This window comes from Macrobrachium nipponense, chromosome 46 (assembly GCF_015104395.2).
Source record: "Macrobrachium nipponense isolate FS-2020 chromosome 46, ASM1510439v2, whole genome shotgun sequence".
In the NCBI taxonomy this organism is placed as follows: Eukaryota; Metazoa; Arthropoda; class Malacostraca; order Decapoda; family Palaemonidae; genus Macrobrachium; species Macrobrachium nipponense.
Genome location: NC_061106.1, coordinates 31866303 through 31884525, shown reverse-complemented (window position 1 = coordinate 31884525; position 18223 = coordinate 31866303). Strand labels below are relative to the sequence as shown.

Here is an 18223-nt window from a genome sequence, read left to right as displayed (position 1 = left end):
TGTCTTTATAGATTTTTTGACTGCAGTGTGATGGGCTTATATAAATAGATTTTGTGACTACTGTCAATACTGATTATTAGTAATTTTTCAGTAACGTCACTTATTTGTAGCAAATAAATTAAGTTTGTGTGCGTACCCTTCAACTCTTATCCTCATTAGCTGAGACATGCATGCTCAGTGATGAACCATGCACATGGCTGCATTTGCATGGAATCATAGTGTAGACCATTACATCCCTAACTATAGTGCCAACCTCCCACTCCCAGCAGTGTTTGCTTAATGAGATGTGCATTGGGACCACACCCTGTGATTCCTAGTACTACATGCAGTTAGATGTCTGCTTCTTCCCCTTTTAAGGTCTGGTGTAAAAGACGTCTATTTATCATTCTTAAGTACACATACACTATATTGTATACCTGTTTATATGGATATTGTATGTATGTGTATATATGTATGTATATGAATTTATATATACATCTTTATATTTACAAATATATGCATATAATTACATGTAATCAATGAGGAGGAGGACATTAAGACTGCTAAAAATGGTCAACTTATTCCCGATGTTTCGTAATATCTTCATTACATTTTCGAGGGCTGTGCAAAATAATATAAATTACAAAAAGTCTGTAAATTTAAAAATTAAAGTTTCACAATATTCAGACTGAAGAGAAAACAAAGGGATGAGCTGTTTGATCATTAACGATTCTAAAATTGTTCAATTCATGGCTGTTGGAAGCTTGCCTTAAAACTGACAAGTCCATATTTTCAATAGAAGCTTTTTACACATCCTTGAATGATTGCTAATATTAGAAACCTCTGGGTTTGTAATATTGCTGTCTGCCCTATAGCTGGCTCTACGATTAGTCTATGCGTATCTTCAGAATTCTCCTGGTGCATCATATATAAGTTCGTATATTACATTTAGGACACGTATACACACACCAGGAGGACACACCAGTAGGACATGTAAGGGCATAAACGATCTTGTACTTGAATAATGTCCCAATGGTAAGAGGAATTAGAGGTATCAAGTGAACCTCAGTGGCTCCAGATTTATTTTGGATGCGTTGCGAAAAGTTTTTCCTAAAAGTATTATCAAATAAAAAAGGAAATTTAGCATAAAAATTCAATTTAGGATCATTATAAATTGTAGGCTCTCTTTCTCCTCATTGATGTATTCCCTTGTGTCAACGGCCATACCACGTTGAAAGTACCGCTTCTCGTCCGTCCAGCTATATATATATTATATATATAATATATATATACCATATATATACTATATAATTACAATATATATATATACATATTATATATATATATTTACATATATATATATATATATAATGTAATACTTTATTTATATATATATATAATTATATATATATAACTTTATTTATAATATATATATGTATATATATATACTATATATATATACTTTATATATATATATATATTATAATATTAAAGTATATATATATATATATATATTATTATATAAAAGTATATATATATATATATATTTATATATATATAATATATAAATATATATAATATATAATATATATAATATATATATAAAAGTATATATATAGTATATATATATTATAAAATATGTATATAGTATATATATATATATATATATATATATATATATATATATATATTATAATTTATATATAATATTTATAATTTATATATATATATATAATATATAATAATTAATTATATTATATATTATACATTATATAATATATATATATATATATATATATATATATATATATATATATTTATACATATATATTTAATATATATATATTATATAAATATATATTATTTATTTAATTATACATTAGTATAAACACACACACAAACTACTACTCAGTAGTATATACAAATGAATTAAGTAGCAGTGGCTTCGTGCATTTTGATTTGTTTTGCTTCTGTCCGCAGGCTCCTTACGCTAAGGAAGAAGAAGAACAAGAAGAAAGCAAGCTCTGCTTGGCGATGACCGTGAAGCTTCAATATGACCTCAAAGCAAGATTCTGAAAGTCAGTCAAGTACCCGACGGCTCCGGTGGTGAGTAGTAAAAAAAAAAGAAAAAAAAAAGACCGTAAAGAAGGTATCTCATATCAATAGCGGAAGTAGTAGTAGACTAGTAGTAGCTTTAGTAGTGGTGGTGAAAGCCTGGAAGGAGAAGGATGGAATATGCAACGTTGGTCTAGTAGTAGCGGTAAACTCTTCTCCCTCCAGGTGTAGTTAGGCCTATACAAGCAAGTTTTCGACCGACTATTACTATAAATTTGATTTCAGTGATGATATACGATGTACTGATACATTTAATTATTGCTCTTGAATCTTTTTTTTGTTTTGTTATAAAGATCAAGATCAAAGACTGACTTTTTATTCAAGGCCTAGGCAGCCTTTTTTTTTTTTTTTTTTTTTTTTTTTTTTTTTTTTAATTTCGTCGCAATCTCTGACGGCTAGCACATGACAGAAACGTCCGGATTTCAGTTCTTTGGCGGATATTGGACATAAACATTATTGTTTGTATGTCATATTATGATCAGTAAGGATATAAATTACCCGGCAACTGCTCGAGATGTTTGGAGGGATGTGGAAACAGATCCACGATCTGGATTACCTCCATTTTAGGCTGAAGGTTCAAAGGGATCGATCTTTTTGTCAGCGCATGGCATTGCATGACAATGTTAGGTCTACTACATTAGATATATGCATGAAAACAGTATTTGATATGTATAAATATGTATTTGTATACCGATAACGTTGACTTAATACTCTCTTCACCTGCGAAATATCTCAGGTTCGAACCCCGGGATAAGATGAATGATTTAGGCACATTCCTTTTGTCCTCCCCAATGTGACTTTGTTGACACGACGAAGTACATCTGGTTGGATGAGGTCATAGAACCAGTAAAATTTCCCTCAAAATGTTTACTGAAATCGGACGGGTAACACCTTGGGTCACTCTTCACCTAAAGGGAAAACGGCGATTATAAATGAGTGTGTATGTGTCTACACATATGCTACATAGAAGCACACAAACGTACACACACACACACACACACACACACACACACACACACCATATATATATAATATATATATATATATATATATATATATATATATATTTGTATGTGTGATGTGTTTATTCGTATCTGTGTGGGTCTGTATGCAGCTTGTGTGTATAGCCCTACACTATATATATATATATATATATATATATCTTATATATATATATATATGTATGTATGTATGTATGTATGGTATATGTATATACGTATATTGAAAAAGCCATTGTACACGGGCTTTATTTTTGTGGGTGTGGGGCGGGGCCACTTGCATCCTTCAGACCACTGATGGGGTCCGTTAAGACTTTGGTTACCCCTAGCCTTTGAAATATATAAATTAATGATGATGATGGATAAACAGTATTAGAACCAGACTTTGCTCTTTGCTCCATTGTCATTCCTTATATATATATTATATCTTTTTAGATATATATATATATATATATATAATATATTATATATATATATATATATATAGTAGATATCGCGAGTATAAAAGGTCCATTGAAACGCTTTTAAAGGCTTTTAAAACAGAGTGATTTTAATGGCCTTTTATACTTGAGCCGTATCCTGTTTTAACAAACGAATTTATTTACTTTTACACAGACACAAATATATATATATATATATATATATATATATATATATATATATATATATATATATATATATGTGTGTGTGTGTGTGTGTGTGTGTAATTATATATATATAGATATATATATATATATATATATATATGTATATATATATATATATATATATGTGTGTGTGTGTGTGTGTGTGTAAATTGTGTGCGTGTGTGAGTTGGTGTGGCACACCTGTTTGCTGCTTTATTAACTGAATACAGCTATTATATGGCTTCATAATGCTCCAAAGTGCGCACAAACTTCTTTCATAACAATAATTGTGATTCACGAGGTACGTCTTCCGCTCAGTTTTAGTGTCATTTGCAGGTGATGCTTATATGCAATGTTCACTGTTCAGAGGAAAGCGTTTCCATAATAAATTTGTATTTTAAGTTTTAATAACGGGAGCGTTGATTTTATTTTAATGAGACGTTGGGAATCAAGTGTATTTTGTATTTTAAATGGTTGAGAGCGCAAGTTCTTAGCCAGGGACACTGGAAAATTATTATGTATTGATTCATATGGTTAGTTGATATTACACAGAAGGGATCTAGGAAGAAATAAAAAATAAGACAAAAAAAACAGACTAAATGGGCACCTCAGTTCGGAGAATGAGGACAGCTGAATGACAGACTTCAGTGTGAGAATTTCCTTCCTGTGTGCGCGCGCCTGCGCGCTCAGCAGCTCGGAAGCCTGGCTGGCGTTGTGGGAAGAAGGCGGAGGACGCCCGCGGGATATTATGATCTCAAAGCAGCCCGGCAAAAACTCGCTTAGGGGGCAAGAGCAGTCCTTGAGCTTAGATGCTCGCCAGCCCCCCATCACTGCAAAGACAAGAAGAAGAACAACAACAAAAACAACTGCTACGACTACCACGAATAATTCCAAGAACAAGTCTAGACAACAAGACGACGACATCTCACGTTGGTGCACAAGCTTCCATATCTGACATTGTTAACCTTCACGAGGATTACGAAGGGTACATTTAGTGTTTAAAGGGGTGACGGCCTTCACTGGGTAGCAGTGGGGTTTGTGGTTCAGCTGTAATAATAATAAAAAAAAAACCCGTTACGCAACTTTGAGTAAAAAAAGGAGGGAGAAAAAGGGAAGACACTGGGGCGGTTTTATTTTCACATGCTAACCATCTCTTCCTGGCTTCCTGAATCGTAGCTCTCTTTATTTTTACGAATAGAAAAATACTTCCTTTAGCATAATGAATTATTGAGGTGTGAAAGATGTGTATTTCTGGTGATAGAAGTTCACTCTCGACGTGGTTCGGAAGTCACTTGAAGGCGTTGGTCCCGTTGCTGAATAACCGCTGGTTCCATGCAACGTTAAAACACCATACAAACAAACAAACAATGAATTAGTTGAAACAGTTTTCATGTTATGATTGACAGAGAGAGAGAGAGAGAGAATGAATAATTCAATAAGTCCTTTGAGGTCAGTCAGATTAAATTGTAAAACTAGTGGACCATAGTGATAACGTGACTGGTATTATCATAATCGCACAAACAATGAGAGAGGCGGTTTTTTTTCAAAGCTTAAGAGCAAGATTTACTGCTAGTTAGGGTGACAACTCGCATAGAAACTATTAAAAAGTGAATATTTTAAAAGTAAGAATGTCTGTCGGCAAATGGTGTACTGGATAACAAAAGTAACATTATATATATATATATATATATATATATATATATATATATATATATATATCTATATATATATAATATTTTATATATATATATATATATATATATATATATATATATATATATTTTATTATATTTTATTATACATAGAACGATGTTTTCCAGAAAAGAACTTACAACGCAGTCGATTTGTACACCCATAATACATGATTCATCAGAAAAGCCCTAACCCACCCACATGAGCCGCCATTCATCTCTCTCTCTCTCTCTCTCTCTCTCTCTCTCTCTCTTGTAATTTTTTTACTCCTTTTTAAGATGTCTACTTCCATTTCCCTCGCCTAGCCTATCGTCTTCTGCTCTCTCCAAGTTACTTACCACCTTTAAAACATTCTGATGAATGAACCATGTGTTCGAATATGTTTTACAGGATAGTGACTGGTTTGGCACAGAATTGGGTCTGAAACACAAGTGCATCATGTATACACATGAAAAGTTAGAGCAAGGGAAGCAGGTGTAGGTGAAAAGCTGTTTGCGACATGAAAACGGGTCTAGAATGGCAGACACCTGCAGATGACACAGTGCTGACTGCCATTAGTGAAGAGAAACTGTAGAAACTAGCAAAGCAATCTGGAAAAATTGAGCGTGCATGAAGCCTTACTGAGCTAACTCTCCAATATTGAAAGGGAGTGTGGATGTTGAGAGTAAATCAAGGGAAAAAGTTAAAGCTCATAAGATACTGTGTTTGCAAAAATAGAAAGATCAGAGTGAGTGTAGATACATAGTTTCATTATGTAGAAAGAATAGATATCGGTAACTTGGTGAAGTGAATGCTGTATGATTTAGAAGGGAGGTGGTGAGGAGTTGCGTAGGCAGCATCAAATAGATGGTGTGAAAGGACCTCTGCATCCAAGAAAAACGAAGGTACACACCGGAAGGGTTGACACTCAGGAGATGGGTGCGTTTATGGCGTTTGATAAGCTGCTGTTGAATCTTCTGTGTAAGTGCATGAAGTGGCTGTTGTTGTGGAAGTTTTATGCAAAGGGGGGTTCATCCATATTTCAGTAGTTATAAGAATGTGGTAGTGTCCATTGTGTCCTTTTTCTCTGGAGCAACTCCTCGTTAGGGGAAATGTCTTAATGCTGAATGTATAATGTGACAAACCACCCACTCCAGGGATTGAGGAGAATAATAAGAAGCTTACCAGCCTTGTCACAGAATTGGAGGCTTAAAATTCAGCCTGCATATCTCACTCAATACATTTGGATAAAGATGTAAAGTAAGAGGTTGGACGTAGAAAAAGATACTCATTTACAGAGAACAGTAAACGTATAACACGTTAGGTATGTGACCCTTTATCTCTCACTATTCCTTTCTCTTCAAAAGTTTCAGAAGTGCGGACGGACCATTTACCCTTACTTCAGTATCTCATCAAACATTTTCCCTGTAGAAGAAGGATTCTCGAGTCACAAAAATAACTTTCATCGGGAAGAATGTTATGAATAAACAAGGGAAGGGACGGGGCACAAAGATAGCCTCTGTCTGTGAGTAAAAGCACGTGACCTCTGTTCAGGGATTGCCAGCGATCATCTAACTAGATAACATCGGCCCATATGTCTCATGTAAGATGACGTAACATAAATCAAGACAGTGACTTTTAATGTTTGGCAACTTGTGGATCAATTAATGTTGACATTTGCGCAGTTTCTTGTTTCAAATTCTTCTCACGATCGAAGTGGACAGGTGTCTGTGTGAGATGACTGGACTGGGTGTAGGGCAAGACTCTACAGGAACTAGTAGTGTCTGCTAAAGCTGATGGCGTTAATTCCAGTGTCACCGATGTGTGTCTCCCATATATTTACACAGTGGCCCGGGAGAGGTTAGAAAGTAAAAAAGTGAAAGCAACGATAGCCTATGCCACCAGAAGTTTGTACCACAGGCTTTTACCTACGTGTTCTTTGGACAGTGGTAAACAGATAGCCTGTCCTTCTGACCATTAAAGTCAGTAAGAGCCACCGTCACTAAGTAACTGATAAAAGTTAGTCCTAAATTCCCTACCCTCGCTGGCTAAGAGTTAATCTTTCTATCTGAACAGGTAGACAGACGCTTATCCTACTTTCACTCATGTTAGCAGACAAACAAATTGGACAGAATTCATGGAAAATAATGAATAATGTGTGTGTGCATGTAAATAAGAATGTAAACTTATCACCTTTGATTAATTTTTAGTCGAAGTTTTTAAAAGTTTTCAGCAAACTTTGCTCTAAATGTCAATAATGACAGGCATGCTGCCAACTCCAGTAAAACAGGCAAGTCTATTTTGATTGCGAAAAGGAAAAGAAACTGCTCCAGTGCTTCACTATATTTTCATTGCATTTAGAGGAGAAATGACAAGAGGACGAGTTTGCATTGAAACATGCAATGGAAATTTAGGATGTAACCAAAGCACACATTCTGACCATCTATCTAAAGGGACAGGTTAACGAACCTTAAGTACAGTCATCCGCGTCTCTCTCTCTCTCTCTCTCTCTCTCTCTCTCTCTCTCTCTCTCTCTCTCTCTCTCTCTCTCTCTCTCTTATATGCTAATAGGCATGGTAGATGGGTGAGTAGTTGAAGATACCTGAGAATCTCTCTCACTCATCTTCATCAGTTTAAATATTAATGTCTTTGTTATTGAAATTTGACCGCTCATGTTTGTATAAACATTTCCTCCCTGTTGTTATTGTTGTCTGGTACCACTGGAAGGTCACTTTCGCGTCTTCTGTTCAATGTCATCGTCTTTTGTCATTTTGATGATGCACAACCATTTGGTGCGGTTAACATCTCTGGAGCAGAAGGTAACGTGCAGGTGGAGAATTCCTGCTTGCTAAGTGGTGACTTCAGCAGGGAATTTGTGACAGCAGAGACGGCTGTGATAGTGACTGAAAATCTTTAAGAAGGGACGGGAGTACCTATTCCTTTGTTAGTGAAAGGATATAACTCCAAATGTACCCGTTCGTCTTTTTGGTTGGATCGTTCACAAAATCACAAAACTTTTTTAGTTTCTTGGTAGTGATACCAAATGATCTTATATATTTGCCGTGCAGATTTCGAAAAAACTATCACTATTGTGTAAAAATCACTACAGTGTACGTTTGCTTAATAATGTAAAATGTTCTTAGCTAGAACTTTAAACCTTGTTGCATCCTCAAAAATTTTCAGTTAACCTGAAAAAATCAGACTGAAGAAATCTCGGATATCAGGAATGATAAGGTACTAACCACATTCACGCACCAACACCAGCTCAGTACGTGCAAAGAACTCGTACAGACGATGCCGACCATCCAACTTATTAAAATAAATACTTTTGTCCATAAAAATGCCCACACGTTGCTACCCGGGAAATACTCTGCCTCTAATTTGCCTCGTAGATCCAATACTGAGCCTTGTATCCGGTCTGTTATTATACGGAAAAGTAGTTCTTGAACGGGGCAAAAAGAATATATTTAAGCATTTAAACAGTAGAGAGAGAGAGAAACTAAGAAGCCAAAGTTAGACGCAAAGCAGTGAAAGACAGCGCCTCAGTGGTGGCGTGATCGGTATGGTCTTGGCCTGCCACCTCGGTGGACGCGAGTTCGATTCTCGGGCATTCCATTGAGGCGTGAGAGATGTGTTTTTCTGGTGACAGAATTCTCTCTCGACGTCGTTCGGAAGTCACGTAAAGCCGTTGGTCCCGTTGCTGAATAACCACTTGTTCCATGCAACGTAAAAAACACTATACCAACAAACAAACAAACAAAAGCAGTGAAAGACAAGACAGTGTTTCTCAGTGGTTGTCTGTTGCGCTTTCATTATGCTCCCTAGTCATTCTGGTGGCGACACTTAGCATATTGATTTTCCTCTGTGGCTTAAGGCTAAGATTTTCTAGACTGCAGATATGCTGGAGAACTGTGTTGCGGATGTGCATGTGAAACGCAACTGGCTTGGAAAAGAAGAAAGACGTACAGGAATGTGGGTGGGCCTAATTCTCGGTGCTTGTAGTCTGCACTACTGATAGCCGTGGCATGTCGATAATTTGAAGAAATGATATAACTAAAGCTGACTTCTCTCTGAACTTGTTCGTTCTACAGTACTGGAATGCAGGCGTTATTTGAGGCTATAAACATCTTTAGCCGGGTCATGGGAGTGCAAGATCATTATAGCCTTGAACTTTTCTACTTTTATACTATTTTTTTGTTTGTTTCTGAAGTCAGGGATTATTTCAAGAATTATGGGATTCGTGGCTTCTGTAGAACTTGGCATTGATATTGTGCGCCTCAGGGTATGACCACGCCCTAATTCTTAATTGGATGTGGCAAGTCCAAATAGTGTTGCATATATATAGAAATTAACGTAATATATATATTATATATATATATATATATATATATATATATATATATATATATATGAACTGAAAGATCAGCTACTTCCTATACGTTTGCAGAAGACTCATTTGCAGTGTGTTGAACCCCGTTCATTACCTTTGCATTGTCCTCACTTCTTCCATTCAGCTTGACTGCAAATTAGAGCCCGTACCTCATTCATACTCTCTTTATATGTTATCCCTACTTCTTTCTTATGGAACTTAATCAATCTTAATTGCATTTATAGCTACCTTTTGAATTCTCCCTCCAAAACTGAAAATTCCAGTCACTTTTATACCTGTCAACTTTCTCTTCCATCTCCTTTTATACTAAACCATATAAATAACTGTTTTTGGCACCCTTTCCGCTCTTGAAATATACTTATGAGCATGTTTCTGTGGAAACTAGTTATTTTTAATATTCCTGCCTGTTCAAGATATTTCATAAAACCCTCCTTGTTTTCATGCATTCCAGGAATTCCAAGCTGAATATTATACTGTTTTTTTCTTACCATTACATTAAAGTCATACGGCGCAACCACCCTTACGCTTTCTTAGGCTCGTGCGCATGCAGATTCTGATTTCTCCCGAAACGTTAACTCTCCTTTTCCCATCCCTTACTTTTACCACACTCGGCTTGATCCACTTAGCCCTTGGATTCACTCGATTAATTAGTACTATTTCACTTAACTCTGTATCTGTCTTCTGATACAACAATCTATTTCAGCAACAATCACCTTTTGTTCTTCATCATCGTGTCCTAAACATCCAATTTTTTCATCTGTGGGGAAATGAAGTAATAAATCAATAATTTTCGTTACTTTTTGTCCATTTAAAACATGAACAAATTACTCTCCACATGCGTTGTGATTCAAATCATGAATAAGTTATGATTCAAAGTTACTCTCCTCATGTATTATGATTCAAACCATGAATAAGTTATGATTCAAACATGAATAAGTTACTCTAATCATGCATTATGATTCAAACATGAATAAGTTACTCTCTTCATGCGTTGTGATTCAAAACATGAATAAGATAATCTCCCCATGCGTTGTGATTCAAACCATGAATAATTTACTCTCCTCATGTGTTGTGATTCAAACATGAATAAGTTACTCATCACATACGTTGTGATTCAAAACGTGAATAAATTACTCTCCACATACATTGTGATTCAAAACGTGAATAAGTTTTTTCTCCACATACATTGTGATTCAAAAAATGACCAAGTTACTCTCCAAATGCATTGTGATTCAAAACATGAATAATAAGTTACTCTCCACATGCGATGCGATTCAAAAACATGAACAAGTTCCTCTCCACATGCGTTGCAATTCGTTGTGATTCAAAACATGAATAAGTTACTGTTCACTTGCGTTGTGATTCCGAACTGGAGAGGCTAAAGCACAGAATCACTTGAATGATGATTGGACCGACTGAGTTAAATTCTTTCATGCATTACGATTTCACTCAAGCGTCCAATGGAGCCACGGTGGGTTATTGAGGTGATTACGCCTACACTTAACAATTTCTTGCATACAAAAGTATTTGGAATGTGCAGGTTTCACTGCATTTTACTGAAGTTGGTTTTCTACGCAGAATATTCCATTAACGATGATACATAGGTCACGTCTTTTCTTTTCCGCAGAATATTCTTCCTTGGAAAGTAATCATTTATTCCACATTCCGAGCCCTGATCTATTGGACGTTCTTAGTCCTGAACTGACGCTGCCTTGTTACCCAAACATAGTTCGTTTTCATAGAACCAAAGTATATAGAATAAGTTATTCTATATACTTTGCATAGAACCTCCAGGTCACTTGAAGCTTCGTCTGCCGAGCTCTTGACCCAGAGTTCATTCTGTAGACATTTGCTTGACCTATCCTTGACTTAAAACGCCGAAAGCCCATTCATACGTACCCGCATTGCTCTGTAAACAAACACACTTCATACTCGTCCTAATTTGCCTCTTGGAATATTTTCCTCTTGAGCTATTCCATCTATCACACTTATATGTGGATTAACAGTATCCTGACATTACATTTCATGACCCATATGAACTCTCAGTGCAACATAATTATATTTTTTCCGATTGAGTGTTGTTAGTATTTTCCGGAACTACCATTTTATACCATTCTGTTAACAAGAGCTTTTGCCCACGTTGCTTTGCTTGTTTTAACAAAAGACTTCCAAATCTAGTTTTACAAGTAGAACACCTTCTTCGTCTTAGATGTTTAGCTGCCTAATTTAATATAATGATGTGGTATGCGGTTAACTTAAAAGTCAAGAATTTGCTTGATTTACATTTCATCTAGCCCGGTTTCAGAAAAGTACTGGTTTACCGCATTAAAATTTTGTTTACTCATTCTTAAACGATGACTTAACGTAACCGGTGCATCTGATGTCTAGCCCAGTCCCTCACGATGCTCCTGATTGGCTGTTGATAAGCCAGTCACGGGGCTGGAAATTCTCAGTCTCTCAAGGGTTCACATAGGCAGGATGTATGTTCCACCCCTCCTGAGGGATACTCGTTCAAAAGCATCCCTCAGGAGAGGTGGAACATACATCCTGCCTATACACACTCGACGTGGTTCGGAAGTCACGTAAAGCCGGTGGTCCCGTTGCTGAATAACTACTGGTTCCATGCAACGTAAAAACACCATACAAACAAACATCCTGCCTATATGAAATTTCGAGAGAGACTGAGAGTTTCCAGCCCTGTCACTGGCTTAACAGCCAATCAGGAGCGTCGTAAAGGACTGGTCAAGACATCAATTGCACGGCTGATGTGAATCTACTATAGTATATTTTTCAGCATATGAGAGTAAAGCTATTATGCTTCATCAGCCTATTATATCAACAAGACATTATCAATAGCTTCACAACGACTATTAAAAGCTGTTGATGGAAGTGAAACCCCAATCGACCTTACAGAACCCAATATTCAGGTTTTTACTGAGAAAAAGATGCATATTATTACACGTGCTCGACCCATTCCCTTCACCTGGCGGGACTCGCAACCTTCAATTTACTATAAGGTACCTAAGCGAGAATTACGGGGGTTATTGCTGGTATGTTCCACATCACCTGTGCTAACATGCGATTGAGTGTATATTGAAAAAAAAATGCAGTGGGTGCCGTGTCCTTAACAAGTTAGGTTATCATCTTATAAAAACAAATATTTAGCCTGCATCAAGTATTTCAGAAAACAGACTTAAATATTAATCATGATTGTAGTTTGACCCAAGGTCCATTGGGCGTATTTAAAGGGCGTTGGTTTGACCGATAAGAATTGGTGCTTCATCGATCTCCCCGATAAACGACGCTCTCCGATTGGAAGGTGATTGTTCACTTTGCTAGAGTTCTGGTTCATTGCTGTTTCGTTCTTCTTGTGACATTGGAGGTTGCCAGAAGTTTACAAATAGTTGCTGAAGCGCTCTTATTTGTCTGCTCTATTACTAGGAATAACTTTAACTCATGTATATAAATGTTATATTTATTTATATACATATAAATGTTTATAATATATATATATATATATATATATATATATATATATATATATAATATATAATATATATATATATATATGTATATATATGTGTGTGTGTATATATACACAGGGTGTCCCAAAAAAAATATGTATACAATTTTAAATAATTGTAAACTTGGAGTTTATTATAATTTTATTATTTCAAAAATAAAAATATAAAAACATTTACAAGTATTATTTTTTTTTCACTGCATGTTGACTATATCTGAATTGTAAATAACACCCCCACATTACCATCGTGATGTTAGATCCTTCCTTGATGAGATCTTACCAAACAGGTGGATTGAACGAAGGGTTTTCGTTGAATATCTTCCCCGTTCACCAGACCTCACACCACTAGGTTTATTCTTATGGGATACCTAAAAGACAAGGTCCTGCGCTATGAAACCTTCAACAGTCGCTGAATTGAGAGAAGCCATTGAACATGAATGTGCCCAAATACCACGGGATTTGTTTCATGGTGTGTGCAATACCATTGCTTTGCGTTGTCAGCAGTGTCTGGATCAAATTGGACGTCAGTTTGAGAACAGGCAGTGAGAAAAACAATGAAATGAAACTTGTAAATATTTTTAGATTTTTGAATTAATAAAATTATTGTAAACAAGTTTACAATTATTAAAAAAAAGGTGTATACATTTTTTGGGACACCCTGTCTATGTATATATATATATATATATATATATGTATATATATAATATATATATATATAATATATATATATATATATATATATATATATATAGTAGTATATATAGGTAATATATATATAATATATATATATATAATATATTATATATATATATATAATATATATATATATATATATATATATATATATATATATATATATATTATATATATATATATATAATTATGCGGCCAAAAAATTATATTTTCAAACCTCGTTTTCTGAACATCGTTTTTCCTCCCTCTTGAAATTACCCAATATATTATATATATATAGTATATATATCTATATATATCTATATATATGTATATATATATATATATATATATATATATATATATATATTATATATATATATATATATCTAATATATTGGGTAATTTCAAGAGGAAAAACGATGTTTAGAAAAGAGGTTTGAAAATATAATTTTTTTGGCCGCATAATTAATATATATATATATATATATATATATACACATATATATATATCTAGTCTTAGATATATATATAATATCTATATATATATATCTATATATCTATATATATATATATATATATCTATCTATCTATATAAATATATATATATATATATAGATATATATATATATAGATATAGAAGAAATATATAGATATATACATATATATATATCTATATATATATATATATATATATATATATATATATCTATATATATATATATATATATATATATATATAATATTTATATCTATATATATATATATTTTATATATATATATATATATATATATATATATATATATAGTATATATATATATATATATATCTTAATATAAATATATATATATCTAAGTTATGCGACCAAAAAAACTATATTCAAACCTCTTCTTCGAACAATCGTTTTTCCTCCTCTTGAAATTACCCAATATGATATATATATATATATATATATAGTATATAGTATATATATATATATATATCTATATTTATATATATATCGTATATATATATATAATATATATATATATATATATATATATATATATATATAGATATATATCTAGAATATATATATAGTATATATATATATATATATATATATATATATATATATATATATATATATATATAATATATATATATATATAATATATAGATATATATATATATATATATATATAAGTATGCGACCAAAAAAACTATATTTTCAAAACCTCAAATCTCTTCTGAACATCGTTTTTACTCCCTCTTGAAATGACCCCATATGATATATATATATATATATATATACTATATATATATATATATATATATATATATTATATATGTGTGTGTGTGTATGTGTGTGTGTGTGTGTGTAATTGCGCGGACAAAATTTCCATCTTAAACTGATATTCTGAGCACTTAACGGTGCAGATGTAGGAACAGGTGCACATGCGCGTAGAAACCTGGTTATTTTCGCGGAGACTTCTAATTATACAGCGTCTATAAGAAAGTATTCATCATAGTTGTTGAAATGAAAGTTGACTCGTTTGATAGATGTCTTGTAAACACCCGTATTGAACTTGTACGTAATGTTGATATATCTTTTCAAAGTAACATTTTCTGTGTGAGTTCATGAGCTCATAAATTTTAGGATTATTGTTTGGGGGGATTTCGTTTATGATGCAAATAGTGTTAAAAGTAATGAGACGGCGATGTCATAAATGCGATTCACATCTGTCGAAGCCGAAGCATTTTAGTTTTAGTTCTGTGTAAAAGCAAACCATTGAGATGGGTTTGTCTGTCCGTCCGCACTTTTTCTGTTCGCCCTCAGATCTTAAAAACTGCTGAGGCTAGAGAGCTGCAAATTTCCATGTTGATCATCCACCCCTCTAAGCATCAAGCATAACAAATTGCAGCCCTCTAGCCTCAGTATTTATTTAATTTGAGATTCAACAACACAGGCCACCACCGGGCCATGGCTGAGTTTCATGGACCAATGCTGAGTTTCATGAGCCGTGGCTGAGTTTCATACAGCGTACGCTGTAAAGAAAACTTGATTGAGCTGAAGAAGCTTCGACGTAGCTTTTACTTGGTTAATGATGACAGCAGTTCAAGACGACTTTGAAGTTGTGCTCATTCGAATAGGTCTGTTTGCCTTGTGGAAGAGACTTACTTTATTAATTGATCAATAGTCTTATCTCAGACTCCTCTGATAGTTTATCATTGCTGGGAATCGCAAATACGAACGTACGTATGATCTGACGCGTCGAACTCGGGCCCAGATATCGTTTTGGTCCTCACAAGTTCCTATCTTGAGATTTCTTTGTTATCTGGAGATGATCTCGAACGTAAATACAGTTATGCCACCACCTTCTCACCTGCGGGCTGTCAAACCTTAACAAACTGAAGCCATCTGTATTAACATATCTGTCATGAACATCTTTATTTTTGTATAAAATTTATTTTTATACACCAGACGTCGACATTCTCTCTCTCTCTCTCTCTCTCTCTCTCTCTCTCTCTCTCTCTCTCTCTCTCTCTCTCTCTCTCTCTGACGGGCGATGTTATTCCTATGTACAAAACAGCAAACTTCTAAGCGCTCTTAATCTAGACAAGTTTTTTCGTGAGTGCTACGTGTCTTCTGTTTAGGTTTGCATTCAAGTTTTCCTTTCTTTTTGGTTCCATAGTTTCTACAATCTTATGGTAATAGTATCAACATTTATATGATTTATCTGCTGACAATATAATATCGCAATATATGTAATCAAGCGTGTCTGGAGAGACCTGATGACTGATTCCCACGTTAGAATATTGTTCAATTTGCACCATACAAAACTGACGACATCATCTTATTTGCTTCACATGTTCTTCCAACCCGGAAATAACTTCATTTACCTCTTTGGAAACCACTTGGCTCATTGCGCAAATTCCTTTGGATCTTCCATACCTAGTAAGTCTTCAGTATTTAAACTTTCATTCTGCTTATCGACGTTTCCATTTACGCCACTCACTTTTCGCTTTCCCTTAGCACCATCTGAATGAAGTCCCTTTCGTTTCGGACAAACAATGTTTTTTTTTTTTTTTTTTTTTTTTTTTTTTTTTTTTTTTTTTTTTTTTTTTTTTACGAAAACAGGTCTTGGTGCCGGTTCTGTATTCGTGACGTTAGATAACTTAGTCTCGTTCGTAACTCTTATACTTCTGAAAGCAAGATGTTGCAAAGTATTTGATCTGTTAAAATTCCCTATCATAACTATGGAGGTAGCCTTCAAGTAATGGATATTAATATTAATATCCGTAAGTGGGGATAGGATTTTTTTTTATTTTTTTGTAGAAAATGTTGAGAAATCGAAGACTTAATGAAAGGCTTCACCGTTATTTTTTTTCTTTTAACTTTCACTGTGAATGCTGACCGCACTTGTGCCTCAGTTGAATGATAGGTTTATGGATATTAAACATGTATTGCATTATAGTATGACATATCCTAAAATGAGTAAGAAGGACAGACAATCTAGGGGAATCCCTGCTAAGATCCTATCATGGGCGTGAAAGGAAGTTTTTATTTCTTTTTTGTTTCCTTTCTCGACGGATGTGCGATAATTTTCCTTAATTGAGGAAATTGTCAGCGCCTGTGACCCGAATCACAATTGCGCCAGAGGACGCAGAGATTAGACAGGGGGATAAAAGAGCATCTTCCTGGCTTGCTGATTCGGTAAAACATTATCATCGGACTCGGAGCAGACTTCCTTCCGTCCTCAGAAACACTTCTGACACTGTACTTGCAAAGTAACGCGAGAACAGCGTTGCCATTATTACACGTCGCTTGGGTATCAAAAGAAAAGAATTAAGGACAATGTCGCCTGCGCAGTCTGCTCAAAGGCGGTGACGTCACCTCAGCATTTTAGATTTGAGAGAGTCGATGATTTAACGAACACTAGAGGAGGCTAAGAGCTCTTAAGAGTTAAAGAGGCGAATAAACGAATTTCAGATTATTCGTTCGGTTCTGTGGCTCCGATCTGCGTATCTTCAGGTGCAGTATCAAATTTATTTAACGGTTCTGTTTTTTTTTTTTTTTTTTTTTTGTTAAGGAATTGGAAATGTCCTCAAGCACACACACAGCCCACACATATGTATGACACATATATTATAGTATATATATATATATATATATATATATATATATATCATATGTGTATATATATATATATATAATATATATATATATTGTGTATATATATATATATATATATATATATAGTATAT

General features: G+C 34.2%; 1 long non-coding RNA gene across 3 annotated transcripts in view; it reads left to right on the top strand.

Annotated features, from left to right (window-relative positions):
• LOC135214877 (uncharacterized) overlaps positions 1 to 18223 on the top strand; it is a 128920-nt gene that overhangs the window by 1875 nt on the left and 108822 nt on the right. For all 3 annotated transcript variants that reach the window (XR_010314515.1, XR_010314513.1, XR_010314514.1), the window contains exon 4: positions 1960 to 2085. This is a non-coding gene — a long non-coding RNA (uncharacterized LOC135214877). The remainder of the gene's footprint in view (positions 1 to 1959; positions 2086 to 18223) is intronic.